Raw genomic sequence first — 23,507 nt, 5'->3', positions numbered from 1 at the left:
CTGCCTAAAAGTGGGGTAGGTACCCTAACAAGGACGGCCCATGGTGTTTCTCCTGGACCTGACAATCCCTGATAGGACATAGGACAGGGCAATACAAACCACAAAAACTGGAATGGTGTAGGGACAAGAAGGCACAAAACAAGCACACACACAAGGGCAAGAGACAGAGGAACAGACAACGAAGACAGAGACAGGATACAAACAAAGACCAAGAAGCAGCACACAAACAAAAACAGATATGAATTCAGAGTAAGCGCAGACAAAGTAGTGGGAGAAAGGACCTGTGCTGGGTGTCTAAAACAAACCCACATCAACACTGAGGCAATGAGGGAGGCAATTGCCCATGCACTACAGCTAAGCTAGGAGCACTGGAGAAGGTAACCCTCTATGTGCTGTCGAGAAGTGTGCAGCAGTTCATGTTATGGAGAAAGTAGGATGTTGCCTGCGTCTACCAGAAACAGCAGAGGGAAAGCAAGTCTGAGAAGCTGGTCTAATAGTTCCTTTTATGTGCAACCGGATATGTAAACTTTTATTACATATAATTCTTCATTTTATGAGTGGTAGTTTTGGATTTTAAATATTTATGACATATCCCATTATCTTCCTCTTTTAGCTCTGAAATATATTCATTATATAAATCTTATTACTAATTCAATCCAATATACTTTACATTTATTATTTCTGATATGATATTAATGTATTTTCATGTTTATTTCATCCTTTTTAGCATGTTCTGAAAGATCTCCATTATAGCTTATATGTTAATACAAGCCAATAAATTTTACATTTATCATTTTGGATCATTATTCTGAATATGGCGCCCATATATCCTTATCTCATCCCCTTTTTTACTTATCTTTAAAGGGGTTGTCCCGAGGCAGCAAGTGGGTCTATACACTTCTGCATGGCCATAATAATGCACTTTGTAATGTACATTGTGCATTAATTATGAGCCATACAGAAGTTATAAAAAGTTTTATACTTACCTGCTCCGTTGCTAGCGTCCTCGTCTCCATGGAGCCGACTAATTTTTGGCCTCCGATGGCCAAATTAGCCGCGCTTGCGCAGTCCGGGTCTTCAGCAGTCTTCTATGGAGCCGCTCGTGCCAGAGAGCGGCTCCGTGTAGCTCCGCCCCGTCACGTGCCGATTCCAGCCAATCAGGAGGCTGGAATCGGCAGTGGACCGCACAGAAGAGCTGCGGTCCACGAAGGTAGAAGATCCCGGCGGCCATCTTCAGCAGGTGAGTATGAAGACGCCGGACCGCCGGGATTCAGGTAAGCGCTGTGCGGGTGGTTTTTTTAACCCCTGCATCGGGGTTGTCTCGCGCCGAACGGGGGGGGGGTTAAAAAAAAAAAAAACCCGTTTCGGCGCGGGACATCTCCTTTAATCCTGTATTTATGCATTCTTATTTTATTCCTCTTTTTAACATGTTTTGGTTCTTTTAATTGCTTGATTAAGTATCAGGTTACTGTATGGCATATTGTCCATTTCCTCAATTATTTATAAAGTTATTCAAGCGCACTTCTTCCCGAGAAGGATCACGCGCGCTACCGTGATAACGCATTCAATTACTTCCCTTTAGATGCAGAGGCGCACGCCTCCTCTAAGTGCCTCACTCCCTAACTACTGGAATGCATGCTTGTGTTTTACAATAAGCACGGGAAGAATCGCCTGACTCCAGAAGCTCAGTGTTTTAGAGCTAGGGCAAGATCACAGTGTTTCATGCTCAATATAAATATTGCTCCCTGTAATCATCTTATTTATGCTTTAAAAGGGTGTCTCTTGAAAACCCAAATGTATTGCATTGTTTCCCTGTATCTTACCTATTCAGGCACTAAATTGGAGTCTTGTGTGGTAGCCAGCAAGGGCAGGCAAGCCGGGGGTTAAGTACACGGAGAGGGCAATGCAGTATAGAGGATTTAAAGGGGTTGTCCCGCGAAAGCAAGTGGGTCTATACACTTCTGTATGGCCATATTAATGCACTTTGTAATGTACATTGTGCATTAATTATGAGCCATACAGAAGTTATCAGAAGTTATTCACTTACCTGTTCCGTTGCTGGCGTCCCCGTCTCCATGGTGCCGTCTAATTTTCAGCGTCTAATCGCCCGATTAGACGCGCTTGCGCAGTCCGGTCTTCTTCTCTTCTGAATGGGGCCGCTCGTGCCGGAGAGCGGCTCCTGGTAGCTCCGCCCCGTCACGTGCCGAATCCAGCCAATCAGGAGGCTGAAATTGGCAATGGACCGCACAGAAGCCCTGCGGTCCACCGAGGGAGAAGATCCCGGCGGCCATCTTCACCAGGTAAGAAGTCACCGGAGCGTGGGGATTCAGGTAAGCACTGTCCGGTTTTCTTTTTTAACCCCTGCATCAGGGTTGTCTCGCGCCGAACTGGGGGGCTGTTGAAAAAAAAAAACCCGTTTCGGCGCGGGACAACCCCTTTAAGTAGAGGCATAGTCAGGAAGCAAGCCAGTGGTCACTACACAGAAAACAATGCTCTTTCAGAGGGAGCAGTTATAGGAAGGAACTGGTTTAAAGGCTGAGAGGGTATTAGTGTATCTTGACGCCACCAGGAAGTTCTGGTGGAGTCAAGATTGACAGGCGGTGATGCCCCCTGTACCTGGTTGGCTGCAGAGTTGGTGGGGCTGCCGGTCCTTGAAGGCCACTAAGTATCTTTCCTAAGGCATATAGCGGTGGCCGCTTGCGCCCCACAAGGAGGAACGCCAGCAGTGAGCGAGGGAGCGCCGCCGGCACCCACCTGACAGCACATCGCCAGCAGGCGGGAGCGGAGCCTACAGATGCAGCGGGTGATCGCCGGTCACGCAGCACTAAGACGGCTGTTGGCACAGACCTGAAACCACAGAGGAAGCGGCCAGGACACAGCATCCACATGGAACGGCAGCAGGGGACTGCCAGTCATGAATTACAGAGCCGTCGGCTGCCACCTACCTCAGAGCACTGAGACAGCGGCTATGATTGAGCCTTCACATCCAAGGGGGGGGGGGGGGGGGGCGGCTGCTGCGCTCACACTGAGGGTTTCTGCATGTCAATTGCCTTTGGCGGGCCCTGCAGTCTTATGGTGAGGGTAACTTTAATTCTTAGCCTTACATTATTAACTGTGAATGCTGCCATGTTACAGACCAAACATGGCAGCATTTACAGCTATTAATGTAAGCTCCTAGGACCTCCCAGCTTTGACCCTATCGGGAGCTAGGGGTGTGAGAGGGGCGTTCCTCCTGTCAAACCCCTAGCTTCCAGTGGCGTCAAGATACACTAATTCCGGCTGAGAGCTCAGAGCACAATAAACACGCAAGGAGGGAATGCAGTTCCAGGCTTTTATAGGGAGACTAATCAAGGAAACACAGGAGCATGGAAATAGGGCAAGGTTTAGCATAGGTGCTATTCAGAAGACTGATAGCTCACTAGGGAAAGACATCGTCTGGAGCACAGGAGTTCCTTGGTTTGAGTCCTGATAGTATCCTATGTTCGTGTTAAATAAATAGTTAATCTGAACCTGGCTTTCCATTGATCCACTAGACACCACCTTTAGGAAGGGTTATAGGTTGTTATCATACCCCACTCCTCCCAAGTAATGGAACTACATTATTGCAAATTGTCCCTTTTATGAGCACAGAAGGTTTTTTCCTTATACATTGTCTTTTACATACCACGGTCACACTGAGTCTCATACCAGGCTTATGATGCAGACGCCGTCAAAAGACGTATGGTCGGTCATTAAGAGGTTAAACATCCATTTTTCTGAATTCCAGAAATCTCCTAAAGTGGACAGCTGCATATTATGCACCTCTCAGCTCTGATGAACTTAACTAAAGAAGCATGGTTGGGCTATCAACTAAACACAGCATTCATAGCACAGCTGTGTGCCAGTCCCAAGCCTGGAAAAATGGGGAAGGGTGGAGAAAGATGTGGTGACCAACTCCATTATATACCAGCAAAATGCTTCATGGATTCGCTCGTAAACACGTTTTAAAATATGGTGCTGGAAGGTGGGTCCCCGGAGCTGGGAAGCATCTACAATGTTAATGGGGAAGAGCAATAGCATGATTCAAGTAACTTGGGAATTTGTGACGAGGACAGAGAAAAGCCATCCGGGTGTCGGTCTGTTGATCTTGCCTGCAGCAAAAGAGATTGCTGTACTAAAATGCATACAATTGGAGGATGGAACGTACGTGCAATGTACATTTACAAATTAGACATTATAAAATATTAAATGCAACAATTAAAAATCAACCTTCTAGGGATGAATGAACTTCCCTGGACAGGGAACAGATACTTTACTAGCGGCGATTTTACAGTTTACTACTCAGAAAAGGGAAAAAATCTGAAGGAATGGTGGCGCCTTCATTGCAAGCAAAAAGATTAGTAAAGCTGTGCAAGGCTTCCGTGTTATAAGCGATAGCATCATGACTATTCACATCAACGAAAAACCTTGTGCCATGTACATAAGACAAATTTATGCCCCTACCACGGTCGCAATGGATGAACAAATCAAAAAAATGTATACTGACGACTAAAAAATGGTCATTGTTTACATCATTGGCATTTTTAATAAAAAAAATTGGTGCAGAAAAAGAAACATTGTACAGAAATTTGGCCTAGAAGAACAAAATGATGCCAGTGACCCACTTTTTACAATTTTGCTGAGAAAACCAATTAATGATTATGAACACATTGTTTGCACAACCAAAACATCACTGGACATCGTCTATTGAAGTTCATCCCAATCAAATCAATTACATATTGTGCCCCCAAAAGTGAAAAAGTTCAGTTTTAGCAGTAAGTTAAACACTGACTCAGTGCCTGTCATTTACACAGTAGAAGTAAAGAATTGTTTTCAATTGCTTAATACTTTTTAAAAAAGAACCAGATGAACTATGGGAGTAAATTAAAGGCATTAGGATCAAAACAGTAAACAAAAATATGCCATGCAAAAAAAAGCAACAAGAAAAATAACCTGGCTATCAGCAGACACCATCTGAATCACTGACGTGCCAAGAAGCAAAAGCTACTAGAAACAGGGATGATTTTCTGTGGCTAAATACCCAGTTGCACTGCAAAGCGAAGAAAAACAAAGAACAGTTTGGGAATGCACGCTGCATGGAATTGGAACAAAACAAAAAAGGACACACCAGACAGCTCTTCACTCATGTTAAAAAGGCTTGTGATCCTTTTGCATCATGCATCAGGTGTACATATGTTTTATTGATTACTGCAAAGCCTTCAATTGCATTGAACACAGCAAGCTGTGGCCTAAGGCAAATGGGAATACCAGGGCATGTGGGGCAACTATTACAGTTGTTATATGCAAACCAAGAGGCAATGGTCAGGACCTCCAATGGTAACATGGAATAAATCAGAAACAGGAAAGGTGTATGCCAAGGCTGCATCTTATCCCCTGCATTGTTCAACCTGTATGTAGAGGCATTCTTGAAGCAATGCAATTTAGATGAATCCAACACCATAGTCAAGATCAATGGAAGAAACATCAACAAGCTCAAATATGCGGATGATACAACTTTGCTGGCAAAAAGTCAAAAAGATCTGAAACAACTAATACTAAAAGTTAAATAAGAAAGGGGGCAGAGCCTGACCTGTGAGAGTGATGGCTGCTTAGAGAGACAGCACCATCACAGAGACATCCCTACAAGCACCCTACAGCAGCATAACTACCACAAGATGGGGAAAATCAACAAAGAAAAGACCAGAGAGTACCTGGGGACTCCTCGACCCGCGCGGGGACAATCAGACCTGCAGAAATTTCTCAGAGAGCGGGCCGAGCGTTCTCCCCGCACCCCAGGAAAGATGGTGCCGGCGGCCGCGGCAGCTCCTCAGACCGAGCGGGAGAGAGAGTCCTCCTCAGAGGGGGAAGAAGATGAAGGTGTCTCGAGAATCTTTATGAGAAACCTCATCAATAAAGCTATGAGCCCTGTCTTGGCTGAGCGGTCCGAAATAAAAGAAGAGGTGAGACACATGTGGAGAAGGGTGGAGGATCTAGAGGGCACTTCTGCCGCCATTACCATGCATTCCATAGAAATGGCACAGGCCCTGAAAGCACAACATATTCAACTAAACAAAACACTTCTCTTACAAGAAGATCTAGAAAACCGCAGTCACCGTAGCAATGTGCGCATTAAAGGGGTCCCCGAATCGTGGGCGAATGAAACACTCCTAAAGGTTGTGACTGAGATCTTCGCTTCATTAGTGGGAACAGAGAGAGCAGCGACAATGTCTATAAAAAAGGGTCCACAGAACCTTACGACCACAACCCACAACCGCTGAACCCCCAAGGGACATTATATGCAAATTACTAGCTTTCCATGATGCGGTAGCCATCCTAGAAGCTGCTAGAAAACAGCGTGATGTGCAATATGGGGGGGCAGGGATCCAGTTATTTCAGGACTTAGCTCCAACTACATTAGCCAAACAAAGGCTCCTGAAACCTTTGCTGGATGCATTGAAATCCAAAAGCATCAGATATGTCTGGCTCTTCCCCTTCGGGCTAGGGGTAACCTATAGAGGAAAGAGACTTAACATCCGCTCACCAGAAGACCTGCACAATTGCTGGCAACACCTTGAAATGGAACCCATCGAGCTCCCCAACTGGTTCCCTCTCCCAGACTTCCCTACCCTGCCTCGCCTGCCAGCTCCCGAAAATTGGACAGTAGTTGGGCATAAGAAATCACCCAGGAACAAACAAAAGAAAAAGCCCAGAGATGATAGCACAGCAGAAGATACTTGACTTTACATATGACACTCGTGGGTAAATTTCCAAACATCACACAAAGTGGAGTTCGAGTCAAGTTACATGTGAAATAATCAGTCTTTCCTAGATCTGTGGGTTTTGTGCCCACATGTGTCTCGGGCAAACACTTGGAGAGTTTCTGATTTCTGATTTTGTTATAGAGACTAAGGCAAGACTATTCCCCCATATCAGGGGTGCTTGATCGTCTCACTCTGATCAGGCTAGAAGGAAAAAGTTTAAAGCTTAAAGTTGTTTTTTCTGTACTCCATTCAACGCCTCAACCACACGGACATACCTGTCTGTCCGTATTCCTTTCACTGATAGTGAGAGTTTTCGTCTACCTGCTAGCCATCTTTCACCCTATCCCCTTGTATCAGCCCCTACCCAACCTTCCCTTACCCCCTTTCCAGGCTCCTTCCCCTCCCCCCTTGAATCCATTTACTGCTGCCAGCCAGTCAACAGCCCAGGACAGAACAATCCGTTAACCGCTGAAGGTGGTAGCAGAGGTACTGGAGGTCTCATTGCCACTACTACGTACTCTGAAATACAAAGAATCAATATTCTACCCCTTCTCTCCTATACAGCTCTTCACTTGGTTCAATAGGTCCCGTATCTCCCTGACTAGCAACTCTCTCTCACCAGCCGCACCATGTCCGGTGAAGCCTTACGATGCACATTCTTCAATGTAATTGGCCTCAATACGCCGCGGAAGAGGTATGGAATCTCACAGCTATTTAAAAGGTACAACACAAAAATCTTACTCCTGCAGGAGACACATTACAAGGGGGGCAGATGCTTCTCCCTCCCTGGTAAACTGTTCACGCAATGTTTCTACAGCTCCCATCCACACTCAGCCTCGAAAGAGGTTTCAATTCTTTTTCATAAATCAGTGAACTTTATCCCCTCATTGGAATATACAGATGAAGATGGTAGAGTTTTATACCTAAAATGTACAATAAATAATGTAAAATTAACTATAGCTAACCTGTATACCCCGAACGCCAACCAGACGTATTGGCTAACTAAACAGTTTAAAACGCTCAGGGAATTTGCCACGGGCTCCATAATTTTAGGAGGTAACTGGAACGTAACTCTGAACCCCCTACTGGATTCTTCGAGAGGCAAATCCCAGGTCTCGCAGGGGCAACTAAGTAAAGTGATCAGGGCTCTGGGGCACCTTGATGTTGTGGACGCATGGCGGACATTACACCCCTCAACTAGAGATTATTCCCACTTTTCACAAGTTCATTCTTCATACCAAAGACTGGATTATATTCGTCTCCTCTAGTCTTTTAACATGCGTCGAGAAGGCGGTAATAGATACTATCGCAGTATCAGACCATGCCCCTATTCATATAGATATTAAAATTAGTCTTGAGGCCCCCAGAGAATGGAGATGGCAAATGAATGACTCCTTATTAGACAATATGGATGAAAATACCAAGCTCACAGATTTATTAGCGGAATACTTTAGTCCAAATAACGATAAGGAACTAAGACCCCCGTTGATCTGGGAAGCCCACAAGGTCTTTATGAAGGGCATTCTAATATCATTAGGATCTAGAATCAAAAGAGTGCAGCAACAAGAGATAGACACATTATTGTTCTAAATTGCGAAAATAGAACGAATAGCTAAACTCTCTCAGGCAAAAAATAGTATAGAAGAACTGACTAATAAGCGCCGGGAACTTGGTCTTCTCTTGAGATCAAGATTCAACAAAAAACATCTCTTCCTAAAACAGACAATCTTTCTACAGGGCAATAAGGGGAGCAAGTTCATGATCACGCTACTCAAAAAAGCCAGATCTAGAAATCAGATTAACTCGGTCAAAGACCAAACAGGTAAAACAGTGACATCCTCCAAGGAGATAGCCAGGATTTTCCAATCGTTCTACGCTAAACTTTAGAATTTGAGAGAAGACCCCCAAACCAGATGACCAAACACAGCTAAAAGATAATATAGACTCCTTCCTGAACACACTAAAACTCCCAAAAATAGAAGAGACTGGCGCTCAGTCCCTAATCGCACAAGTGACAGAAGAGGAAGTCGAGGAACTGATTACAACCTGTCCATCAGGCAAAAGCCCTGGCCCTGACGGCTTCTCCTCTCACTACTACAAAACCTTCAAGAAAGTCTTAATCCCTAGACTGATGGACTTATTTAATTCACTATTACGGGGAGAAAATCTCCCCAAACAATCATTAGAAGCTCATGTGACCCTCATACATAAAGAAAAAAAAGATCCCAAATTGTGCGCCAATTACAGACCAATATCCCTAATTAATCTGGATGTTAAACTCTGGGCTAAATTACTCACCAAATGATTAGAGGACTTTATCCCTAAATTAATTAATAAAGAGCAAGCTGGCATCATAAAAGGAAGAGAGGGTAAAGACAACAGCTACAGACTGCTTCATGCAATGAGACTCGCGCAAACACACAAAATACCAATGGTTCTTATTGGGACAGACGCTGAAAAAGCTTTTGACCGCGTCAATTGGTCATATTTAGAGAGAATCTTAACTCGATTTAATCTTCCACTCCCACTGATCTTAGCGATTTATTCTTTATGCAATAATCCATATGCGAGATTCAGGATAAACAATACTCTTTCTCCTCCGTTTGACATCTGCAATGGCACTCGCCAAGGTTGTCCTCTCTCCCCGACCCTCTTCGTTCTCACTATAGAACCCCTTTTGCAGGGGGTGAGACAACATCCGGGTCTAGAGGGGATCACAATAGGACATCAGACACTATCCCTAGCAGCATTTGCGGACGATATCATGTTTGTGGTGTCGGATCCTACGAAGGGAATACCAAATTTAGTCTCATACCTAGAGACCTTTAGCACTATCTCTGACTTCAAGATAAATTTTACTAAATCAACCATACTTAACGTCTCCGTACCACCTGAGATTAGCAAAACCCTAAAGACCCAGTCTTCCTTTGCCTGGTCGGAAACCTTAGGAATTAAAATCACAAAGAAACCGAAACCGGACCTACAGCTCTCATTTCTACAAAAAGCACATACTACAAAAATAGTAGAAGACTTCCTTAAAAAATATAGGTCCACAAGACCGACCACCTAATTTGAGAAACTATTCCGTGAAGATGCCCCTAAACATAAAGGGATCAAACATTTCTTGGTAAACTTCGTCTCCCCACCTAAAGTATCAAAACCGGCCTTTCTCAGTTCATTGGGACGAGAACTGAATATCTCGCTTTCTACAGCAGACACAAAAACTATCCTGCGTATGGCCTTCGGCCTCTCACCTTGTGTCCTCCTTCAAGAAAGCCATTACAAATTACTATCTAGGTGGTATAAGACACCACAATAGCTATTTGCACAAAAGCTAGCCTCCCACAATAGATGTTGGAGATGTGACTCTGCAATTGGCTCATAGCTACACATCTGGTGGGAATGCCCAGTTCTATCTACCTTTTGGGGCGGCGTTGAGAGGTCAATCAAGAGCATCAAACCGGGTTTTTCTCTATCGGCCAAAATAATTTTTCTATGGAGACCGTCAACAGCTTTTCACCCCTCCAGCGATAGTCTGCTCGCTCTTCTTATTGACGTGGCTAAAGCGATGATCCCAGTCCTATGGCTACAGAAGACTCCTCCTCTTCTAAACCATTGGAAAGAGAAAATTGACCTCCTCTATAATCTAGAGGAACTAACTAGCTGGAAAAGAGGGTCACACGATAAATTCCTCAAAAAATGGGACCTGTAGAAGCGTATGCTATGAGCCCCTACTACTTTGTAGGACAGGTGGCAATTAACGTACATGCTGAGTGGTGACTCCATAGCGCTACTGGTTGAAGGAGACTGGGAAGGTTAGCTCTGGGATTCCGACCTCGACCGATGCTGTGGAGGGAACCCTGATGGAAATAGCTAACTTCAATTAGTAAGTAATCGATTAATGTAATCAAATAAGCAAATCCCCAAAGGATTGCTAAGGTAGGGCTAGGGAATGTTGAGAGAGAGGGAATACGTAGATGATAATGTAGTCCTTCACTACAATTCCTACCCCTCCCAGAGCCTTTCTCCCTCCCCCTCTCCCCCCTCTCCCCCCTCGCTTTCCTCTTCATATATCTCGTTAGTTACCTATTGTTATGTATAGTCACGCTAAGAAGTTTAATTCGATCTACATTGAGCATTGATAACTAGCTCATAAAGCGAAATATTCAATGATTTTCAATTGCTAATCAATATATGCTTTCTATGTCATGTTTTCCTATGAAGAATCCTTGCTCTTTGTGTCGCATGTTGATATATTTGAAAAATTAATAAAACTTGATTTAAAAAAAAAAGGTAAATAAGGAAGTGAAAAAGCAGGCCTATACTTGTATATCAAGAAAACTAAGATCATGACAACATCCGGTAATGGTACAGGAAAAATTTAAATCAACAATGTAGAAATCAAAGCAGTTCAACACCTCATTTTCCTTTGGATCTAAAATCGACCACAATGAGTAAACAGAACTCGACATAAAATGCCGAATCATGCTAGTACAGCAATGTTAAGTGTAAGTATGGATAAAATCTGGAAAAACAAAGACATAAGCATTGCAACAAAGTGCTTGATAGTCAATGCAATCATCTTCACAATCATAACATACAGCTGTGAAAGTTGAACACTGAAGAAAACGGAGCAAAGGAAGATTAATGCCTTCGAACTTTGGTGCAGGAGAAAACTCCTATGAATTCTTTGGATTTCCAAGATCACGAACAAAATAATCCTAGACCGCATCCAACCAAAGATTTCATTGGATGGCAAAATGATGAAACCCAGACTCTCATACTTTGGCCACATAATGCGAGCTAATTCATTAGAAACATCGATAATGCTTGGAGTGGTCAGCAGTAAAAGAAGACCTGATCGCTATAGAAGACACTGGTTGATACTATCAAAGCTGACACCAACATGCAAATGATCGAACTGAAAGAAGCAGCACAAAACAGACCCATGTGGAGAGAGTTGATCCATAAAGTCTCCAAGAGTTGGTTCCGACTAAACAGATAAAAATAGATGGACTTAGCTAATATTAAACTCTTTACTGAAGTAAAAAAAAGATTATTTCACAAAAAAGAAGATGGCAGGAATTACAAATATGTCAAACTTTTTCAATCTATGACAAATGTAATTGTACTCTGTACGTACAGGAAGTGTGCATAGCAGGCATGTCAGACAAATTACATCTTTGCAGGTTTCTATATTAGAGTCACAATGTTACTAGCAATCCCTGTTTGAGCACATATCTCAATAAAACGTATATTTCATACTGAATCAGGTTTTATTGCAGTCAGGTATGTTTTCAACTTCTTGTAAATATTGCTGTGACCAGGCATATGAGTAATTTACGGACTACAGCTCCAGTATATAAGTAGACCAGTCTTAAATTCAGCATCATTGAAAAGAAACTCCTCCAACTCTATTTCCACTTTCAGTAAGTACAGAAAACACAGTCATGTTTGGAGTCAAAGGAGGACCAAGTGGCCAAAAGAGTCAATGCCAGGATCCTTGCCAGAATCCATGCAACCCTTGCCCAAAAGTTCCCGTTTGTGTTGACCCATGCCAAGACCGTAAGTTATTACAAAAGACTTAACATCCATTATATAATTTACAGACAAGATATATCCAAAATGGTTGGAGTGTGATGTGTATGGTATTGATTGTATAATGGAGATTTTGTCTGTTTTGTCAGCATGTAAACCAGGGCTTCAATCTCAGGGCGGCAATCAGCACCATAATTATGGTCCCCAAGGTCCCCGTCCCTACTTTCTACAGACCAAAGGTAATTATGTATTAATTAACAGAGCATAATTTATGAAGATTATATGAAGGGTAATTTAATGATGCCCATGATAAACTGCTAAATTAGGGCACAGTGATCTAGCACTTCAGTGAACATTTGATTCCAGTAGCAAAGTACAAAATATCTGCAACTTATCACAATGGGACAGTATTATCAACTGGGAAACAGAAGAATCAACAGACCTTATATTCCCAGAGATGGAACTTGAAGCTCTTGTGTTCTAATCTCTAATGTTTACCAGCCCCCCCCCCCCCCCCCACCTACTATGTGACATTTATACCACTGATTTCTTCTTTCAAAATATAGCAGAGGAGACTTTGTACCCTTTCATGCACTAGGCCTGCGTTTTATTGCTGCCTCTATACCTTATACATTTGTTCCCCTGATTATTCCACTTAATGTACTTATGTAGTAAAGTAAGAGAGATCCCCGTGTAGGCAGTATAATAACTCTATGAAACATAGTAACATCATTTGTAAGGCTGAAAATAGACCTATGTCCATCCAATTGTGTCTATTATCTTGTGAAGTTGGTCAAGAAGAAAACTAAAACCTCTTATGAGGTAGAGGCTCGTTTTTTTTTCATTTTTGGAAAAAATTCCTTCTCAACTACAATTCTGTCAATCAGAATAATCCCTGATCACCCACCTGAAGTCATTAGTGACTATAATATGTAATATAGTAACTCTTTTATCGAATTTGCCATCACCACATCCTCAGGCAGAGAGTTCCATAGTCTCACTGCTCCTACAGTAAAGACCCCCCTTTTAGGTTGGTGTAGAAACCTTCTTTCCTCTAGACATAGAGGATGCCCCTTTTGCTACTGTACCAGTCCTGGATATAATTAGATGATGGGAGAGATCTCTGCATTGACCCCTGATATAGTTATACATAGTAAAGCATCCCTCAGCCATCTTTTCTCTAAATTAAATAGCCCTAATTTTGATAACCTATCTGGGTATTGTAGTCTGCCCATTCCATTTATTACTTTAGTTGTTCACCATTGAACCCGCACGAGCTCTGATATATCCTTCTTGAGTATCAGTGCCCAAAACAGTCCACAATATTCCATGTGTCATCTGGCCAGTGACTTGCAAAGAGAAAAAACATTGTTCTTGTCATGTGCCCCAATACCTCTTTTGGTTCACCTCATGATCTTATTTGCATTAGCAGCAGCTACCTGACACTAGTTGTTGTAGTAAAGTAAACTATAATCCTCAAGTTAGTTTTACTCAGTAGTTTACCACTTAGTATGTAATAGTGGCATGTTATCCCACCAGTAATAGTGACCCCTCCAGTACTGACCCGTGTGTTATCCCACTAGTAATGGTGACCCAATTAGAGAATGTACCACTAATAACCTCCCTCTGCTTTCTATCACTGACCAGTTACTTACCCACTTACACACATTCTCATTTTACATACCAACCTTTTATGTGGCACAGTATCAAACGCTTTGACAAAATTGAGATATAGGACATCCTAACTGGCTACATATTTTATTGGACATCTACAGTATACATTGAAACAGCAGAAAAAATGGTCTCCTTAAGTTATATAATTGTATGATTATCTTTATCCTAATTCTGAAATATGTAACTTAGTCTGATCATTCATCAGCACCCTGAACGGTGCTTTATAAATGTTGTCTGTGTTATGTCGCTTGAAAATATAAAGACACAATAGAATGGAAAGTGGGAAGTCATGATACATGGATGTAGATAATACCATATTCTGATATGTGATCTCTTTCCTGGCAGATCCCTGCAAACCTTCCTTTCCTAATCCTTGTCAAGGCCAAGGAAAGTTTTACTGAATATTTCAAGAGATATCACTGCTCACAACGCACTTTGGAATGTCCTTCTCCGGGGTCCTTCTCATACATTTGTAATACATTCTGCTACCTAATAAAACAGTACTTTGCATCTGTATCATTTGTGTTATTAGTTTACATAGCTTGGAGAAAAAAAAGCACTGCAACAAATTTGCCTCCAAAATACTATGGCCATATGACAAATTAGATTTGGAATATATTGAATATATATGGACTGTTTCTAGTGATCTGACACAAAGTGTCACACTTATGCAAATACAGCAAACAAAACTCAGATTTATTTTAGTTACATTCTAACTGTATAAAGTAGTTTCTAAAATTTACAAATACAGAATTACATCAGATTGCACATTTCACCCATAGGAATCACTTGTCCAGTGACTTCAGTGAGGCCGCATGCACACGGCCGGGTCGGATTCTTGCTGCGAGATCACGCTGCAAACTCCAACCCTGTGTCAGCCAGTGACCCCCACATACTTGTCTCAGATGCACTGCGGATGTGCCGGCTGGCGCACCGCCACACATGCACAGTGCAAACAATGACGTGCCGTCACACTGACGATGACATGGATCAGCAGCGATTTCGCAATTGACATTTCGTAATTGCCAAGGGATAGATGGCTTCCACTGAGTGCAATGAAAGCCGGCTGTGCGAATCTCACACAAAAATAGAACGTGCTGCGTTTCTTCCGCAAGCGGAAATCGCAAGTGATTTCTGCTCGTGTGCATGAAAGAAACATTTTACGTTGCATGCTATGGACGGACATTGCTGCGAAATTTGCTGGGGGCGTTTGGCCGCGAATGTCACAGGAAAAATCCATCCATGTGCATTGGGCCTTAGGGTCTAGGTACTCTGCTGTCCTAGGACTTAGTACAGATTCACACAATTATGTATTTGCACACTTATTTGCACTTCATTTTTGGGGTGTTGTGTATTTGCATACATTTGCATGCATTTTGTACTGTACGATTTGCACATGTAAGTTGTGCACAATTGCGTGCACAAGAAAACACGCAACAATGGTCTCAGCCATTGAAATAGCCAGTTAGTTTAGTGAGTTCAAGATTTTTTCTTTCCTTTCGTAAATGTGCAGGGAAATAGAGCATGCTGCTTTTTTTTGTGTGTGATGGCATTGCGCTCGAAAAATATGCTCATGTGAACTAACCCATTTTTTATGTGCAAATATGCTCATGTAAATCCGGCCTTAAAGAGGTTGCTCAGTTATCGGACATCTACTTTAAGTCTCAGGGCCATCAGAGTAACTAGATCCTAAAGCCACTCTCACACACGGTGTCTGCAAAATGCTGCAATTTTGATTGCGGCGTTTTGCTGTGATTTTTACCACCATTTTTGAACACGTCACAGCATTCACAGCACTTTTTAATGCATCCCATGATTGTGATGGGTGATGAGGTGTATTAAAAAGGGTAAAACGCACCAAAATAGAGCAGACAGCGCTCGAAAATGCCAGAAATGTTAGAAAATGCCACATTTGATGAGGCCTGTGAGGCCCCATTGAAGTGAATGGAAGCGTTGTACCGCGATAATTGCAGTTAAAAAGTGCATGTGTGAGAGTAGCCTCACTGAAGTCACTGAAGTGTAATATCAGGCAACTAGTGCTAAACAATGGCAGTTTGCTCTTTGATTCGTTGAGGGTGGCCTGGTGCTTAGAGCACCATAATTTAGAGGGCTGCACTTTAACAAATGATTTTTCTACAAATAGAAATAAAACTGTCACCACTGTGGGCAATAGCTCTGCCAGGGGTCAGTTCCTGTGCAGAAATGTACAGAAGGATACTGTCAGGACCGGTGGCTCTCGGGGTCTCCATGCTCGCACCGCCGGTCCTATCACCCGGGCTGCAGGGGTGCGGCGCAGGGGAGCCCAGGTTTTTGTGACCTCCCCTGGTCGCCATAATCCTGGACGCCAGCTCTGGGTGCACACTCCTGTGCTCAGGAAGCAGGCGCCTAGGTAGCCGGGTTGCTGAGGGCGCGGCGGGTGCTGTCCCGCACCGCGTCCCCATTGCCATGACACCCGGGCGCGCTTGCTCTGTCTCTGCCTGTCTTTCGTAGAGGCTGTTTCTCCCAGCACCCTGTCATTGGGTCCTGCTGCTGTTAGGCTTCCCGGCCCAATCAGCTGCTGGGGCGGGAGTTCTGATAGCATTTAAACTGTTCAGTTTCCTTCTCACCTTGCCAGTGTATGTTTGGTCTCCAGCTACACCTGTGTTACCTTGAATTGATGTCCTGTTTTGACTCACTTACTTTTGACCTGACTTCGACTTGCCTGACCCCTTGTACAGTGTTCTCTCCTGTTACGGACCCAGATTGCCTGATCTGCTTTTGTCTTTGTTTGTCCTTCTGTATTTGTGAGTCTGACTCCGGCCTGCATCCCTAGTGAGCCTAGGGACTGTCGCCCAGTTGTCGCCCTAGGGCCTAGCCTAGGGGCAAGTAGGTAGGGACAGGGGTTGCATGTAGGAATAGGGACTTCCACCTGCCCGGATTCCAGTCGTGACAGATACATAGGTTTCTCCTTACAGTATGGATCACTTGTTTCCTGACTACTTTTATGGGAGAGACAATGAGTGATTAATTGCATGTGTGTAAGAGTGTCTATATGAGTGAAAATGCATTTAAAGGGGCATTCCAATCTTAGACACTTATTGTCTCAGCTATTTCTGCTACTTCTATAAAAGATGAATGAAGAGAGCAAAGCACATGCACCGCCACTTCACCATTCACTCTCCACCTGAATGCAGCTGTCAGCAGCTACCCTGATTGAATAAAAATGGAAAATCATGTTTAAATCCACACTGCAGGATGCACATATTGATTCTCTATGGGAACATGGAGGGAAAGCAATAATAAAATCCTATAGTCTGCCAAATATAACAAAAGCTACTGAAAATCTATTACTAAGGCCGCCTGCAGACGAGCGGGTCGGATCCGGTAGCGAGAATTCTCGCCGCGGGACCCAACCCGAGAGCCTGCAGGGACGAGCGCGTACTCACCCGCGCCTGGCGGCCCCGGCTCTTTCATGTGCCGGCTGCCGGGCAGCCGGCGCATGCGCAGACTGGAGCCGGCGGCCGGGTGAGTGCGTGCCCCGCACAAAAATAGGACATGCCGCGGTTTGTTTGCCGCGCGACATTTCGCGCGGCCAAACCGCGGACGTCTGCATAGGAGTGCGTATTGTAATGCACTCCTATGCAAACTTTCTCTGGCGGAAATCCCGCGGGAAATACCGCGGGATTTCTGCCCGTGTGCAGGCGGCCTAAGGCAAATAGTTGATGCAGCAAATCACAAGAAAGTAATTATTATGGGAGACTTTAACTATCCTGATACCAATTGGGAAAGTTAAACCTGCGGATCTCATAAAGGTAACAAATTTCTGTCAAAAACTTATGATAATTACCTATTCCAACTTATGCATGACCCAATTAGAGGGATGGCATTTTGGACTTAAGGGCTCCTTCACACGAGCATATGCATTTTTACGTTCGCTCCTGCATGACATTATTTTGCATGAATGAACGATTTTCTGCGATCAAGTAGCGTCTTCTCACCCATTTGCATGGCCAGGCACAGCGTTTTAGCGAAAAAATACTTTGCAGCCCAGGAATCCCGCTCTCGGCATAAATCCTCAAAATGACTTAAAATGCCTTAATAGGCACCTGTAAGCTTTTAACAGCATTGAACACAGCTAAACTGCCTCCCCCTCCCTTTTTTTCCAGCTTCCTTTGGAGTCTATAGAAGCCGCCAGCGTATATCGGTCGAAAGATAGATCCAGATCTAACTTTTCCGGTCAAATGTAAACGCGTCCACTAATTTGTGTCGCGTATGTTCAATTTTTTACGTGCTGCAAATTTTCCCATATGAACAAACGCCTTAGAATCCAATGCCTCAGATGGTCGCGATCTTTCGGCCAGGCATGAAAATGTGGCTACGTAGCCCCTTAAAAACGTTTGTGTGATAAAAGCCATAGAAAGTCAAAGTTCAATCAGCTTAGAGATGCGCTTAACTATATTGACTGGGACAATGTCCTCAGAAATAAGAGTATAGACAATAAATAGAAAAATTTTAAAACCATCTTAAATACTTACTGTGAGCGGTTCATACCTTACAGGAATAAAAAGATTATAAATAGGAAAACCAATGTGGTTCAATAGAGATATAAAGGGGGGAATAAACAACAAAAAGAAAGCATTTAGACTAATAATACAAAAAGGAAGTGAAAAATTATTAAAAGCTCTAAGTAAAAAATAAATTATGTAAAAAGATATTTGTGGGGGTTTTCTATGGTTTTGGGCGCTCAAGAACTCTACATGTGTGCTATGGGGTCTAAAAGAACTTCAAGCAAAATTTCTGTTTTGAAAGACACTGACTACTCCTTTCATTTTGGGCCCCGTTGTGGACTCAGATATAACATTAGGGCCACAATGGGTATATTTCTGAACACGGGAGAAACAGGAGTATCCATTTTGGGGTGTAAATCCTAATTTTCATGTAAACTATAGGAAAAAAATATGTCTTTAAAATGATAGATTTGCAAAAATATGAAATTTTACTTTTTCTCCTCTAAATTGAATTAATTCCTGAAAAAAAACTGTGGGGTCAAAATACTCACGACACCCCTCAGTGAATACACTAAGGGGTGTAGTTTTTTAAATGGGGTCATTTGTGGGGGTATCTATTATTCTGACACTCATGAGCCTTTCCAATCTTGGCTTGGTGTAGGAAAACAAAGTGTTCCTCAAAATGCTAAAAAGTAATGTTAAATTTGTACGTCTCCTAAATGGTTAAAAAAAAAAGAAAGTTTTTCCAATGTGCACCCAAAATAAAGTAAATGGGTGGAAATATAAATCTTAGCAAAAATTTCTATATTATGTTTGCACATATTTAAGATATTGCAGTTGGAAATGTGAAAAAAATGACGATTTTTTCAAATTTTCCCAATTTTGGCGCTTTTAATAAATAAACACAAATTATATTGGTCTGTTTTTTCCGCCTAAATGAAGTACAACATGTGGCGAAAAAACAATGTCAGAATCGCTTGGATATGCAAAACCTTTCTGGTGTTTTTCCATGTTAAAGTGACACATGTCAGATTTGCAAAATTTGGCCTGGTCATTAAGGCGAAAACAGGCTTGGTCACTAAGGGGTTAAGGACTCTATGGTGACGGGGTCTGTTCCACCAGATCCAATATGAGTCCACAAAGTCAATATGGTGCCAATATTCAAAAAGGGGTTGAAAAGTAAAACTGGAAACTACAGGCCAGTACGTCTTACTTCTATTGTGGGCTAAATGTTTGAAGGGTTTCTAAGAGATGCTATTCTGGAATAACTCAGGGAAAATAGGTGTATAACTCCATGTCAGCATGGGTTTATGAGGAGTCTCTCCTGTCAAACCAATTTGATGAGCTTCTATGAGCAGTTGACTTCTAGATGGGACTAAGGAGAGTCATTAGATTTTCTATATCTTAATTTTTCAAAGCGTTTCATATTTTGCTGCATAAAAGATTGATATATAAAATGAGAATACTTTGGGCGAGAATGTGTGTAATTGCGTAAGTCACTGGCTCAGTGACAGAAAGCAGAGGGTGGTTATTAATAGTACACATTCTGAGTGGGTCACTTTTGCTAGTGGGGTACAACAGGAGTCAGTATTGGGCCCTATTCTTTTTAATATTCATTCTTTGTCCAAAAATATCAAGCACCTAGAAGGAGTTGTACTGCAATCTCAACGTACAGTTATGCAAATTGTTAGAGTTGTGGTGTGACAAGATGAACAGTATTGCCACCTGAGGGCCAAAAAGTGGTTCTACCCTTGATCTACAAAAAGGCTCTCAGAGGTTACTTGTGTGCAGTATACCTCTTTTTCCACTTGTTGATCATTAAAGGGGTTGTCCCGCGCCGAAACGTTTTTTTTTTTTTTCAACCCCCCCCCCCCGGTCGGCGCGAGACAACCCCGATGCAGGGAGGTAAAGAAAGCTTACCGGAGCGCTTACCTTAATCCCCGCGCTCCGGTGACTTCAATACTTACCGCTGAAGATGGCCGCCGGGATCCTCTGTCTCCGTGGACCGCAGCTCTTCTGTGCGGTCCATTGCCGATTCCAGCCTCCTGATTGGCTGGAATCGGCACGTGATGGGGCGGAGCTACACGGAGCCTGCATTTTGCACGAGCGGCTCCATAGAAGACTGCAGAAGACCCGGACTGCGCAAGCGCGGCTAATTTGGCCATCGGAGGGAGAAAATTAGTCGGCACCATGGAGACGAGGACGCCAGCAACGGAGCAGGTAAGTATAAAACTTTTTATAACTTCTGTATGGCTCATAATTAATGCACAATGTATATTACAAAGTGCATTATTATGGCCATACAGAAGTGTATAGACCCACTTGCTGCCGCGGGACAACCCCTTTAAATATGCCTCTAAGATAAAATCAAACAGATTTTACCCAAATAACAGAATTTTATAGGGGCGTATTTTTGGACTACAAGAAGCTGGATTGTCATTTCAACGAATTGCTCGCCACATAAGCCATTCAAACTAGACTATTAGGAGGTGTTGGGGCCAGTGTATGCATAAGAGACCACCAGTAGAGAGGATCATCTGATAGTCTGACAAGCACAAGTAGCTCCAACTATTTTATTGTCTGCCATCCAGAAATGGCTGGCACCATCGTTACAGGGGGGGTGACTATCACATATGACAGTTAGTCACCTCTAGCAGTGGTACAAGAGACAATGACAGCTCAGTAATATGTTTAGGACATCCTGCAGCCAAAAATGTTGCCTGTCATGTTAAGGCTTCCAAAAGGCATTTTCCAGCAGGATAATGTTCAGTCACACACTGGAATGCCTCCACAACGTTGCCACACTTCCATGGTCTGCCCGGTCACCAGGTTTATCACATGTATGGGACCATCTGGAACACCAACTTCAACAGCCGAAGAGTATTCACAATCAATTACAACAAATGTGGACCGATATGCCACAGAAGAGAGCCTGTATGCCTTCATTCCTGCCTGTATCACATCTTACATCCAAGCTAGAGGCAAACCAATAAGTTACTTCCCTTCAAGTGTTCAGTTTTCTACAATAAATTACTGTATTTTTTGCTATATAAGACTCACCTAATGATAAGACGCACCTAGCTTTTAGAGAAGGAAAATCGGAAAAAAAATATTTTGAATTCATCCAAGGACGTTAAGTAACAGTGCAGGGGATAGTACCAGGTGACAGAGGGCCACTATAACTTCTTTCCTTTTCCTTCTCTTACCATTGATTTTAACAACTAAAGTAGATTAATCTGGTCACTTGGGAATGCAGGGTTTAACTTTGGAAAAAAAAGATAGGTAGAAAATTTCACAAATGGTTTACTTCTAGAGATGAGCGAACGTACTCGTCCGAGCTTGATATTCGTGCGAATATTAGGGTGTTCGGGATGCTCGTTACTCGTAACGAGTACCACGCGGTGTTCCGGTTACTTTCAGTTTCCTCTCTGAGACGTTAGCGTGCTTTTCTGGCCAATTGAAAGACAGGGAAGGCATTACAACTTCCCCCTGTGACGTTCAAGCCCTATACCACCCCCCTGCTGTGAGTGGCTGGGGCGATCAGATGCCACACATGCCTTGTGACTTAGCTGAGGGAAAGTGCTGCTGCTGGTGCTGCTGTAGGGAGAGCGTTAGGAGTCAGTGTAGGCTTCAAGAACCCCAACGGCCCTTCTCAGGGCCACATCTACTAGTGTGCAGTACTGTGTTAGCACAGTATTTATTTTTTTTTTGTCCAAAATTGGATCTGCAGAGCATTGCGCCCTGCAATAGGGACAGAAGTGGGGGTTAGGCAGGGAGAGTGTTAGGAGTTAGTGTAGGCTTCAAGAACCCCAACGGTCCTTTCTAGGGCCACTTCTATCCGTGTGCAGTACTGTCCAGGCTGCTGTTAGCAGTGTTGCATATTTTTTTTTTTCTCAAAACCGGCTGTGCAGACCATTGCACCCGGCATTAATACTACAGGGATAGAATTGTGTAGGCAGGGCCAGAAGACATTTATTATTCATTGAATACATGCAGTGGGGTCTTCCCTTTGCTAAAAAGGAAAAAAATTATATTTGGCCTGCCTGTGTCAGTCCTAAGGTCTCCGTGTACGTGTGTGCTGCGTGTACAACGTACAAAAATCAGACGCAACCAGCTACGCTTTACTGCAGGCTTGCGCCATTGTCTTTCCTGACTGGCAAATACCTGCTCTGCTAGAGTTAATAACTGTGCTACACTATACTTGTGTGACACTTTTTGAGGGCCACACCACAGATATTAAACTTCTTGTTTTTCATTGAATACACGCAGTGGGGTCTTCCCTTTGCTAAAAAGGAAAAAAATTATATTTGGCCTGCCTGTGTCAGTCCTAAGGTCTCCGTGTACGTGTGTGCTGCGTGTACAACGTACAAAAATCAGACGCAACCAGCTACGCTTTACTGCAGCCTAGCGCCATTGTCTTTCCTGACAGGCAAATACCTGCTCTGCTAGAGTTAATAACTCTGCTACACTATACTTGTGTGACACTTTTTGAGGGCCACACCACAGATATTAAACTTCTTGTTTTTCATTGAATACACGCAGTGGGGTCTTCCCTTTGCTAAAAAGGAAAAAAATTATATTTGGCCTGCCTGTGTCAGTCCTAAGGTCTCCGTGTACGTGTATGCTGCGTGTACAACGTACAAAAATCAGACGCAACCAGCTACGCTTTACTGCAGCCTAGCGCCATTGTCTTTCCTGACTGGCAAATACCTGCTCTGCTAGAGTTAATAACTCTGCTACACTATACTTGTGTGACACTTTTTGAGGGCCACACCACAGATATTAAACTTCTTGTTTTTCATTGAATACACGCAGTGGGGTCTTCCCTTTGCTAAAAAGGAAAAAAATTATATTTGGCCTGCCTGTGTCAGTCCTAAGGTCTCCGTGTACGTGTGTGCTGCGTGTACAACGTACAAAAATCAGACGCAACCAGCTACGGTTGAGTGCAGCCTTGCGCCAATTTCTTTCCTGCCTGGGAAATCAAATCACTGGTAATACAGCATGCTGAGGGGTAGGGGTAGGCCTAGAG

At 43.2% G+C, this 23,507-nt stretch overlaps 1 long non-coding RNA gene across 2 annotated transcripts in view; it reads left to right on the top strand.

Moving 5' to 3' along the window:
- LOC136624805 (uncharacterized) overlaps positions 1-14,505 on the top strand; it is a 33,418-nt gene extending 18,913 nt beyond the window's left edge. For both annotated transcript variants that reach the window (XR_010792434.1, XR_010792435.1), the window contains 3 exons: positions 12,210-12,344; positions 12,467-12,556; positions 14,337-14,505. This is a non-coding gene — a long non-coding RNA (uncharacterized lncRNA). The remainder of the gene's footprint in view (positions 1-12,209; positions 12,345-12,466; positions 12,557-14,336) is intronic.
- The last annotated feature ends 9,002 nt before the right edge of the window (positions 14,506-23,507 follow it).

Source organism: Eleutherodactylus coqui, chromosome 4, assembly GCF_035609145.1.
Source record: "Eleutherodactylus coqui strain aEleCoq1 chromosome 4, aEleCoq1.hap1, whole genome shotgun sequence".
NCBI lineage: Eukaryota > Metazoa > Chordata > Amphibia > Anura > Eleutherodactylidae > Eleutherodactylus > Eleutherodactylus coqui.
The sequence above is the reverse complement of the archived record's forward strand: the minus strand, read 5'-3'. Positions and strand labels throughout refer to the sequence as shown.